Source organism: Pieris brassicae, chromosome 10, assembly GCF_905147105.1.
Source record: "Pieris brassicae chromosome 10, ilPieBrab1.1, whole genome shotgun sequence".
NCBI lineage: Eukaryota > Metazoa > Arthropoda > Insecta > Lepidoptera > Pieridae > Pieris > Pieris brassicae.
Genome location: NC_059674.1, coordinates 10,473,973 through 10,486,819, shown reverse-complemented (window position 1 = coordinate 10,486,819; position 12,847 = coordinate 10,473,973). Strand labels below are relative to the sequence as shown.

The following is a 12,847-nucleotide window of genomic DNA, read 5'->3' as shown; positions in this document are numbered from 1 at the left end:
CTCGAACGAATATATTATTACAAACCCTGTCTTAACGATAAAATATATACGATGAAGAAAAGTTGTAAAGATAAAGCCCACAAAAAGTCAGCAACAGCATATATCTAATTTTTATAATTTATATGGCAACACAAAATCAGTTTTCGGAGTCAACCTAAAACAAAACCGAAGTCCAGCCGAACTTTGCCTTAGAATTATTGTCGTCTGTTCATAAAAATGCAAACGAACAAAGATAAACGCAAATATGAGTCTGCTATGCCACAGGACTAGTAGCAAACGAGGTCCCGGCAATATGGTAGACGGGCACATTAGCACTAATGGACTTACAAGCTTACACGCCTTCCGTCTGGTCACACCTAGCTAGTTAACTTTATTACGTAGAACGCTACAATGAACTTTAGCTATTGCATTAATGTTTTTATTTATTGGTTAACTATGGTGGTGACCTTCACATCAAGCAAAAGGACAAAAAGAAATACAGATATCCGAAAAAGAACAAAGATTACTGATGCTCTTTCTCCCTTCAGAGAAAATGGAAATGCACTGGACACGTGGCCAGGTACAACGAAGACAAGTGGACACAAAGACTGGTGAAATAGCCGGAGCCATGAGACACAAGATCAAGAGGAAGGCTGTGAGCCAGATGGACAGACGAAACTGTGATGACAGCGAGAGAGGCTAACGCGGGAAATAGCAAAAAATATAAAATCTGGAATATACATATAAGATTAGATTTTATTAGTTACTCTTAATGTCTTGTACCATATGTGTATTTTTATGAAATAAAATAAACCTATATTATTATTATTGTAATTATGGTGGTAAGTAGCTAGATTTTCCTGCCCGAACTCTCTGACACTGCGTAGCTCTGCGCATTATGCTATCTGGAAAAGTGGCAAACGTTTATTGACATTTGACAGTTGACACTCGACCACAATGTGTTTACTTATTATTTATATTATATATTTCTAGATTTAATTAAAGTAGTTAATATTGGTCTCATAACAAGAATATTTTTTTTAAAATTCTTTAACGTTTTAACAAGAAGCTCAAAATGGATGTAATAGGTAACATTTAAAAACAGATGACCTTACCCTTTGGTCTTTGTTCCATAAAAAATACTGAAACAAAAGAAAATTTCTTCCAAAAAATTAACAACTATGAACAATATTGACTATACCTTAAACTACATTTCTGCCTCGCCTCGTTTATTCTCCTCTCAAAACTAATGAATTCAACGTATACAAAAGATAAGGCTGTCCAAATATGCCTTTGTAAAAACATCCAGCAATTTGTGCTGAATCTACAATAGCTTGGACGTGAGTCAAAAGCTTAACAAAAAAACTTTATTTATGGCACAGTTTCCCAAGTTATCTCGTACCGGGGCAATATTGTGCCGGCTGTAGGACCTAACGCTTTCAATAAACTTGAAATTCTTTGTTAACAAGCGTAAGAAGAGCCGATATTGTTATCCCGAAGTATACAGTTTCGTGGTGGAATTGAAGGTTTTTTGCTTGTTTACAAGATCTTTAAAAGCAACCAAATATTACATTCCTTTAAGAGATATATATATATTTTACGTTTAGGGCAGATTTAGCATAGTTACTTCAGCGGACGATCTTTCGGTTTAGCCCAGAGTTTCTTTTCGCATCACGCTTATGTACCGATAAATGTTCCCTTCTATGAGCGCAATTAAAACTTAGTCCTACGGTGAAGGCAAACATCGTGAGGAAACCGGTATGTCTTAAACGACATGTGTGATCAAGGCAACACCTACTTGTGTATAGAAATCAAAATTATCAATACTGACACCCATTGAGTCAATGGATTGTTATTATTTTACTAATACTAAAGAGGACATGTGTTTGTGGTTAAGCCATGTAGAAAAACAAACGACTCAGGAGTAGGATGTACAAGGCAACTATACACGGTGAGTTCAGGTCTGGTTTGCCTATTCGGATATACTAGGGCCAAATCCAGAACTAACTAGAGAAGACAGGTATGGTAAATGTTCTGAAATTGGATGAAGATGTCAAGACCGTAAAGTGATGAGAGACCTTCGGGAAAAGGCTTAAATGTCTAAATAAATAAAATATTTTATTTAGAGCCAAATTAGAGTTAAAATTGCATAAATCTTTAAACCTAAGTCGAGACTTAACGATAAGTTTACTTAAGATTAACCAACTTTCCATAAAAGCCTCCGAGTCGGTGAGGTAACCAATGTAAAATGTAGTACTGAACACGATTTTAATTACTAAACTATTTAATAAAAGTCAAATAAATTTCCATATTAACTCTCGACGCAGAGCTTGACCCTTCCACGAACTAATTAAACAGAAATTCATTTGTATTCCGCTGACAAGAAACAGCCACAACTAGAAATTTATCTTCCCAAAGGCCCTAGCCAATGTACTGAGATTTTAATTGCTTTCCTACCCACCGTTTTTTACCCTAATCCACACAACTAATTAAAGTTTATTCTTAAATTTATGAGATAGAATTTTATTAAAGCCAAACTCAGCCTAATGGAGGAGACGTTTTTAAAATTTCCAAGATGCTTCAAATGGTTGGACTGGCACTGCAGGATTTTCCGCAATGAAATCTGCTAACCTACTGTTTATACAGGTAGAATTTTTTTTCAGTTGATATGTTATAGCAATACAATAATGCATATTGTTTCTGATGTTGAGTGATACCAACACTCTAGAGACACTATAAGACTCGCAAGTGCTTTGTCAGCTTTTTAAGACCTGGTACGCTCTTTTCTTGAAGGACCCTAAGTTGAATTGGTTCTGAAATACTTTAGTGGGCAGTTGGTTCCACATAGTAATTTTGACGGCAAAAACGTTCAGTTGTGAAACGACGGACAACAAGGTTATACGGATGGTATTTTGTATTCTGCCTTGATGTCCGGTGATGTAACTCAGCTGCAGGTATTAGTCTGAACAACTCCTCTGATCACTCTCTATCGTTAATAAGGTAGGAGATGCAGAGAGACGTGGGGTCTATCTCTACGCAAAGCCAATAACTGAGTCAGTTACACTTCTATAGTGAGCTCTGTATTTTAGCGGATCCTGAATGTTAAGAAAACACTTTTTAAACGGATTGAAGCTATTTATTAATTAAACATAATTTAAAATTAAAAGCTATATTGACAAAAGACAATACTATGTGCAACAGTACGGACTGGAGGATCCTGAATGCTCAAGTAGGGATTTTTTTTAAATCAATACAATCATACGTAGCATAATGTAGTTATTATTTGTTAAAAAACACACAAAAATTACTGATAATAAAAAGTTTTTCGATGTTTTTCGTGATCATCTTACGACCTGAGATATCAATTTTATGCTTTAGAGTCGAACTTTTGTGTTGCCGATTACGATTTGTCAGTTGTATGTTATAAAAGATTCAAAATTTGTATAATCTCTGTGAATAAAATGAATAATTTTTCAAAGGTTAAAGGTACACTGCCACAAGGATCAAACTTTTTAAATTAAATTTGTTTTAATTATTTTTATTAATTTTTAATTAATTGTATTATTACTATGTGTAGTTAAGAAAATTGTAAATACTGTAGATTTAATTGTTATGATTACTATTTAACTGTATTTTTATAATGAAAATATTAAATAGTATAGGAATAATTCCAAAACGTCTAATAATTTCTACCCGCATTTAAAACACATGGCACATTCGTAGTGCGGCTTCACCATAAGAAAGTGTTTTATCGGGCGCTGTTCGGTTAGGAGCCGAATACTTAATGGTTATTTAGCCTCAGGATGTGAGGTCTTTAAGTTATGAGCCCTGCAGGGCAATGGTATTTTTATATCATACAACTACCCGTTGTACATTACATAAAAATTGAGGGTAGAAAATCGGAAATCTATTTTGACTGGCTATGCTAGTATTATTATGGCCAAACATTATAAGCTTTAAGGTAGATGGAATCTTTCATTTCCATAAAACTGAATCCAGAAACAATTTTCATTTGTTTATGACGTGTATAACTTTAAATCAAGGAAAAAAATATCAAATAAATTAATGAAATATATACTTTCATTGGAAGAGGACTTCTTTGTATATAGTTATTATATAATAGTTTTAACTTTATGCCATATAGCTATTTTAGAACATCTGGTTCGTATGTATGTTCGAATATGTCCCAAAACTTGTAATGTCTTTAATACATCTTTCTTCTTCCTTTTGTCCTTTACAACAAACAAATCAAAATATAATTTATTCATATTGCTGGCTTAATGTACGTTCAAATAAAGTTAGAACAAGAAGAACTGGCAATAAACTCTCCGTCACTCTTTTGGTCAAATTTTTTTAACAAAATCTTTGACATTTGTAACATCATGCTCCTCATCACATGTAAAAAAGTCGTTCTTTGTTCAGCTCAAATGTGCACAAAAATTTTTTTTTGGTAGAAGAGTTTACTGTTGTGATCGTTATAATAAAACTACTCATTTTTTAAATAATTTTTGTTGAAAAATATCGTTGAATCAGACTCTTAAATACAAAAGCAAACATTTCATGTCATAATTTTTTCGTCGAACTACGACATAAGATATCGATTTTATGCTTTAAAGTCGAAGAATTATTAGCAGTAATTAAATATATATAAATAAAACTGTTTAAAATCAGCTAGGCGCCATTAAATAGGAGAGCACTAAAACCTCTGTGATGTAGCACAGTATATAAACATTTTTAAAAATCTGTTCAAAAGAGATTTAACGTGGATTTCAACACCCAACAGCAAAAGGGAATTCGTTGAGAAAAAGTGGCCGTTTGTCATTTTTATTATTTAAACTGCCCCTGTGACCCAGAGAGGAATTTTTATTGCCGTAGCTTTGAAATTATGTGAGGTTTGGAAGCAGGAAATAGATGTTATTGAACTAGGCGTGGCTGTTTATTTTAAGTAACAAAAAAAATTGTTTATATTTACAACTTCTTTTTTTATAAAACTTTATATTCTGCAATCACTTTACGTCTAAGGAAAAAAATCTTATCTGCGGGCTCTATTATGTTTTAACTGAATTTCTTTTTTTTACGTAAACTAAGAAGTAGCAGGAAAAGACTGGTAGACTATTGGCAAAGATGGAGCCATCTCGAAAGGGTCGGAGAAGGAATTTATCCACAGACGGCTAACATTTTACTATTTGCATTTAGCTAACAATGTAACTAACAATGTAAACAATACAATTTCAAACGTAAATGAAGGATATGGAATAAAATAATAAAAACTAACTTTTTAATGGTTTTGAGCAGTGTAGGCCTAGTGGCTGTGCACCGATGGATTTTCTTTATATGTGCTCATTTAACACTCGCTCGAACGATGAAGGAAAATATCGTGAGGAAACCGGCTTGACTTAGACCCAAAAAGTCAACGGGGTGCGTCAGGCACAGAAGGCTACTACACCTACTTGCCTATTAGATTAACAAATGATCATGAAACAGATACAGAAATCTGAGGCCCAGACCTAAAAAGGTTGTAGCGCCATTGATTTTTTTAATGGTTTCAATCATACGTTTTGAGTTGCCTCCGCGCAACCTTAAGAATTACCTGGTAAAATAAGTAATGTATTATTATTATTTACCCATCTTTAATAATTCGTATAGACAGAGTTTTGTATAGATAAATGAAATGCCATTACCATGCACACACCGTTTACAAAATAGTAATAAGAATTTCCCTTTTCCCATAAAACGATATCGTTGCATCGTTTCTCCGATAATGACATTTGGACGGCCATCGCCGGGGACAATCGCTTACATTTATTTTTATGGTTTTACGTTGACATTTTAGTAACAATATAACTACAGTCAGTGAATGTGAAAAGGTTCTAAACGCTAACAATGTAGCAAAGTGGGTTACCTAGACGTATGCATAGACAATGTGTTTGACAACGTATCAATTAATAATATTTCTGGGATTCACGCAGTCTTAGCTAGGCTAGGGCTGAAATCGGTGAAGGAAAATGGGCATGTCTTTAATCTAAAACGACATATATCAGGCAAAAGGCTCACCTACTTATCTGAATAAAATTTACGCTAAATTTATCAAAGAATTGGATGCCATATGAGACCAATATCTATGTTGTAGCGCCAATGGAATAGTTTTACAGTCTAGCCAAAGCAAGTGTTATTTCCGCACATTCGTTAACATTAACTCTCAATCAAACCTTATATAATATTCAATATAAGAACATTCCAACTCGAAGTATTTAGAAAACAAAACTCAAATATAAATTAAAAACGATCAAAGAAAGTTTCCCATGGTACTATTAATACGTCATCAAGAGTAGAATACTTTGAATTAACATAGTAATTAACATACAATATGACAGCAGCGGTGCGACACGTGACGCATTGTAAGTGAAATCGATAACCACGTAATGCTTAATTACTTTAACTTGTCGTTTGGTTCTGGTGGTGACGGGACACTTTTGTTCTTGTTTTTTTAGCGAATAGTCGGCAAACAGGCAGGCAAACGGGCAGGAGGCTCACCTGATGTTAAATGCCTCAATGCCAGGCTCGCATAGCGTTGCCAGTCTTTTAAGAATTGGTACGCTCTTTTCTTGACGGACCCTAAGTCGAATTGGTATAGCAATAAAAAAAAATCAATGGCGCTACAACCTTTTTAAGTATTGTGCCTGACGCACGCCGTCGACTTTTTGGGTCTAAGGCAAGCCGGTTTCCTCACGATGTTTTCCTTCACCGATCGAGCTAATGTTAAATGCGCACATAAAAAGAAATTCCATTGGTGCACAGCCAGGGATCAAACCTACGACCTCAGGGATTAGAGTCGCACGCTGAAGCCACTAGGCCAACACTGCTCAATATAGGTATAGCAATACAAAAGTAGTAAAAAAATTATAACTACAATCACGGTTGAACAGATGGATAGGATTTAGTTAAGAGGTGTTTATGTAGAAGACTTTTAGTCTAATGTGCATAATTATTCCTGGTTAAGCATTATGAAGTATTTTTTTCTTTTTCTATGTTACAGAAGACAGACGGGCAGGAAGCTAATCTGATGTTAAGTGATAGCCCATGGACACTCACACTGACAATGGCTCGCAGATGCGTTGCCTTTTAAAAATTGTTACGCTCTTCTCTTGAAGGACCCTAAGTCGAATTGGTCCGGAAATATTTCAGTGGGCAGCTGGTTCCACATAGTGGTGGTGCGCGGCAAAAACTACTCTCTGAGTCTCTATTAAATCCTTTATAAACACTAGTACTACTCTAGACACGTAACCTTCTTGAAAATACTATAATAACAGTGTTGTGGCTTCCATAATACCTCGGCTTAAATTACATCATTATTGAAAGTGGTTATTTTGTAGAAATTGTTGCAAATTACAGACTACTAGACAACAAAATGTTTGTTACTTTCGTATAAGGAACAGCTCTAGTGGTTATAGAAAGCCTACATGACAAACACACTATAATGTTTTTTTTTATAATGGATAAACCACCCGTAAACATATAAATTAAATGTATTATTACTAATAATAATTAAGTAATATCCCTCTGAACACCAAGGACGCATATGATATAGCGTGAAGATTTTTCACGAAAATTCAAAAATGGAATTTTAAAAATTCCGTTCAGTTATTTCCTTCCGCTAAATATGTTCTGTAGCACTAAATATAACCTATTAGTTATATTTATGAGCGACGTTAATTCTATCATCTCCTGTTATGGTCTATTGTGACGGCAGAGGTCGCGAGTGGGCCGGCTAGCCTTAACCCGGCCTTGGTAGTTACCACGTAAAACGACCTGAGTGTTATATTCGCTTGGAACTGATTTTATCTAGAACTTGTTATTAGCGTAACCTAAATTTTAAGTATCATACATCACCAGACTTAAGGAAATATGCTTTTGTTAACCTACTTAGTATAGAGAATATTTAGGGTAATATTCAGAAGCGCTAACTGTGACTCCCACACGCCAAAGATGTATTGGATTGGTATTAGTTCGCGCTAAATTTTATTTCTGAATCTCATCTTTAACTATTCTTCTTATCCGCTACAGTTTTGAGAGAGCGGTCGTGATCGCTATGTAGAAGTAGTATTAGAAGGGGCCTATGAGATGCGCTTCACGACCAGGTCGAAGGTCATCCTGCTGCACTCATTGAGTGAACCTCCTACGGCAGACTTGATCTGTTCAGTCCAACGTGTAGGTCATCGTCCAAGCGGTCTAATGGCTTCCACCTTCCCTTGGACGACAAGGCGTTCTGACTGATCACCACGCCGAGATTTTATATCTACAATACCTACTAAACCTTTTCTCGTATGCATAATGTAGATTTGACAAATATAAATTTAGAACCCGTATCTTGTTTTAGTTAATTTCTTTACTATTTAATACAAATAGGAAGCTTTAGTAATTGTCGCAAGTGAGAAAACTATTTGTGTTGCTCTAGGTTTCGTGTCGATAAATTCAATTTTTATAATAATTAAATTAAAAGCAAATTTATTACATTAAATGTATCATTATAAAGACAAGATAGACATCTGTACTAATATTCCAAATTGAGGTTATCGACCTGAAACAGATAAGACAGTTTCTTTGTTGCATATGCATCATAAATCATTTTATCCATCAATAATAATTATATGTAATACAGATATCACAAATATAATATGCAATTATTGACAGTGTCCTTAAGGGTCTGATCACGATTGTTGAGTATTAAAAAAAAGCGTAAGGCAATATCTTTTGTAGAGTATAAATATTGAAAATTCGGACCTAATTTACACGCCCTACAGTCATATATTGGTTAAATAAGTTGAATTTGTGATTTAGTTTGGAGTACCTAGATTCTCGCCGTAATTCTTACGAATCCTAGTTATAGATTTCAAACAATTTCCAATTGCCAATCTCTCTCTCTTTAATCGGCAGCTCATGTCTGAGCGTCGTGGTCAGCAACGAAGCATCTAGAGCGGTGTACAGTTTTGAGGACGATGAGTCTTTCACTTGATCGGTCCATCTGGTTGGTGATCGACCACGGGATCTTTTGCCTTCTGAGTTACCAAACACAATCAGTTTCTCCAACTTCTCATCGCCTCTGTGCTCTTGGCAATTGCTAATACGTGCTGGTAAATTCTGGATCCCTTATAAGATTCATCCTGCCAATAGAACCCACATCTGGTTTCTGTATTAAAGGTCGCCGCTATCTTGCCTCCATTATGATCGTGGTACTCCTCGGTAGCCAGGGTCACCCTCGTATACCAACTTAATATTTTTTTACGATGTGGCCATTCGGTATTTAATTTATTTATTTAAACCTAGTTAGTGTGAATATTTTATAAAATAACGACATTTTTTGTTTGGAAATTTTGGCATTTTCACATACGTAATAACAAATTTAATTAATGGGTTATATCTATCAATTTTAGATCTATTTATTGTTCTAAGAATTCCTTAGTAAAAATCAAATAGAAAGAAAAAATAACGACCCTAATACAATTTCTATTTTATGAACATGATCCGATCAATGCCACTTCCCGTTTGCTCTGTCATGTGAAATAAGCGTAAATCCATTGTTTCAATCAAAATGAACGGACCTCTCAAAAACATCCCTTCATATTCATTCATGACATAGAGAACGAAATAAAAAAGACGAATAGTTAATGGAGTACCTATACCTAATAGTAGAATTTACTCCATAAATAGTCTAACCTAAAGCTAGTAAAGTAGAATAATAAACAAATAAGTATTTACGATATTCTTAACCTACATAGTAATAAAAATAAATAAAAAGATACTTAAAAGTACTTCAAATAAATAAAAACTTAAAACGTTAATTAGTGCCTGTATAGGTACTTCAACACCGCGGATCAAAAAAAAATATGTATATTTAAAACCATGAGTTATTCAGTTCCTCACCCTCAGGGGTCACATTGCAACGGGCGCCATGCCGAAACTCCACTATACTCGTATAGTAAAGGACACAACCATATGATGACCCAAAAATCGAAGACAGGCAAATTGATTACCTGCCAGTAAAGTCACTAATTAACGGTTTTGTGTGCAATTTCGATGAAGTTATCATATGATCTTGAAACATTGATACGTGATACAAAATCCCAATTCAAGTCCACAATGATCTTCATGAGTCGCAGACTACCGCCGCTGAGGCCAAGAACGTGAAATTCTCTTTTATTTTTTATCGGAAATTGATTTTTTATCCAGTCTAAATTTTTCTTCATAAAGTTAATTTAAAACAACATTTCAAAGATTTAACAACTGATCTATGTATGTGAAATCCTATTTATTGTTTAGCAAAGTAAAAAAATATAACTCGGCAAATGTTGTGCTTTCAGAGTTAAGTTCTCAAAGGGAAAAGTTAAAAGCATTGCTCTGTTGCTCTGAAAAATGTTCTTATTCAATTATGCGGTGGCCGATACATCTTCTGTTATGGAGAAATTCATTGAATTGACTGAGATGGATTTTCTCTGGAGATATATATTTTTCTTTTGTTTAATGTTTTGGTATCTGTCGAATATAATACTACTAATGTTATGGTAAGGTAAATAAATAAGTTTATTTTATAAATCCAAGTTAATTTTTATACTAGAAATAACATTCACACTTGATACTTGCATACACTCCGTTCACACTATGACGGTCGATAAAAAAATTGAATGATTCTAAGTTATCAGATCAATGGCGTAGAACCGACCAGAAATACTGGAAAAAAACTCAGACACTCTTTTAAAAGCTTATTGCCAATACTTGTTGAAGCATGTATAAATTATCGGACAACGGATTATAATGTATGAAATCTGTACTGCACCTTTCGATCCACAGCATCTGTCCAATCACAGATAAGCAACACAAACACTTCATTCCATCCGACCAATCGCAATCAAAATAAACGCGCCATATTATCGTTTTAAAGACCATTAAATATTGTTAAAACGTTTACATTAAAATATGTGAAATTTCAAATCAGAATTAATATACCAAATATTGCGCTGCGAGGAACAAAGGCGCTGATATTAGGATATTCAAATTTCATATTGGAGCAAGCGGTGCAAAAAGTTTTTATATCACCTATTGTATCACTGTAGTTTTATAACGTTGGGGAATATATAGTTTTGTAGATATGTTTGTTTGTTCTTCTTTTTGACAACCATTTTCAGAAAACATAATACGGTGACAATTTAAGTTTTACAAAATGAATAGAGACTTACGTACTTACATACTCGTATATACTCAAACAACAGTTGTTCTCCACAAATCCTAGGAGGACAGAAATTAAACTCTATAATTATTTTTATATCATAGCTAAATTCTGGCAAAACTCTCCACTAAAGGAGAGAGTATCCAATAATTAATTAAAATACCAACGCATCAAGCCGTCGATCGATTTACCTTCGGTCAAACCAAAATGCAAGGGACTTCAAAAACAAATTAGGAAAATGTCCAGATTAAAGTAGAATTATCCAATTTCACGAACAATTCTTTATACCACGGTTTGGCCCTCGAATTAATTAGATTTCAATCTCATTACGAGACGTCACGTTAAATTTAACATTGGCTCAATTAAGTAGACACTTGAAAATCTAATTTTAAGTAGAGAAGAATGCTAAGATTAAAATTGTTAATTGACCCCTTCAAATATATTTTTGTCTATTTTATTTATACTATACGACTACGTTCTTATGAACGCTCTTTTTTAATGTATAATACAGGAGACAGGAGCATTAACTTATGTGATACCAATAATGGACTAAATGCCAAAAAGCTAGCGAGTGCGTTTAGGATTTGGTATGCTCGTTTCTTGAAGTCTTTTCTTTTCTGTAGGTCTAGGTCTGAGACATGGTTTTCTTACGATGTTGATCTCCACAGTACGTACAGCATCAAGTATTCATTGCACACATCGCGATCGAAGTACTTGTCGTAAGGTATCGTTATAAGCTAATACTCTAAAAAAGCTCTCATCTTTAAAAAAAAGTCCCTTTAGGCCCACATAAATAGAAGAAGAATTTTAGTTTCTTACTGTTTATGTCTTGTATCGTATACATACGTTTATTAATTATAGAATAAAGCTTTATAAAAATCAGTAAGCCCTTTAAGTAAAAGACTCTTTGACAGCTTAAGATATGTTAACAGCTAAATCTGATTTGAAAAAGGAACATGGGCAGACCAATACTGTATTGGGCCGACGGGATCGAAAGGGTAGCTGAAAAACATTTGGGTGATGATTACAAGAAATAAAATAGGTTTGAAGTAAAGATTTTATTTATACCTATTTTTGTTAAATGTATGTCAATGGGATGTTAATGAATGAAGGCTTCATTATTATTGATATTATATGACTCCTCTCTAATAAATGCTTTACATACGACCATCATATTTAGGATAAGTTCCGGCTCTGAATTTTACCCAAACTTTATTGATTAGAAAAATACGTTATATTTTAAACTAATTTAGGTTTACGTAAACGCAAATACGCAGCTATATTTTGTGATAAGATAAAACTTAAAGTACTATACACCAATATTCGTACACTTAAAATACAAAATTTCTACCATTGAATTAAGCAAATAATTCGTACAAATCAAACAACTGTCGATTAATTACACAGAATGCACTCCAATAGGTATGACGTCATGTTATTAAACCGTTTCGGCAAAGTTTTGCCGTACAGAGCCGATATTAATTAATCCATCGAACAGTTTTGATTTACCAGTTTGGATATTAAATTTGAATAGCTTAGGATATTTTATGTATTCCGTAAATCCCCGATGGCCTAGTTGGCTGGGGTTTCTCAACCATACGTTCAAATGATGACTGACCAATGGAGTTTGCTTCCTTGAATTGAAGG

At 34.1% G+C, this 12,847-nt stretch overlaps 1 protein-coding gene across 2 annotated transcripts in view; it reads right to left on the bottom strand.

The window, feature by feature from the left end:
• LOC123715555 overlaps positions 1-12,847 on the bottom strand; it is a 75,109-nt gene that overhangs the window by 22,229 nt on the left and 40,033 nt on the right. The window lies entirely within an intron of this gene.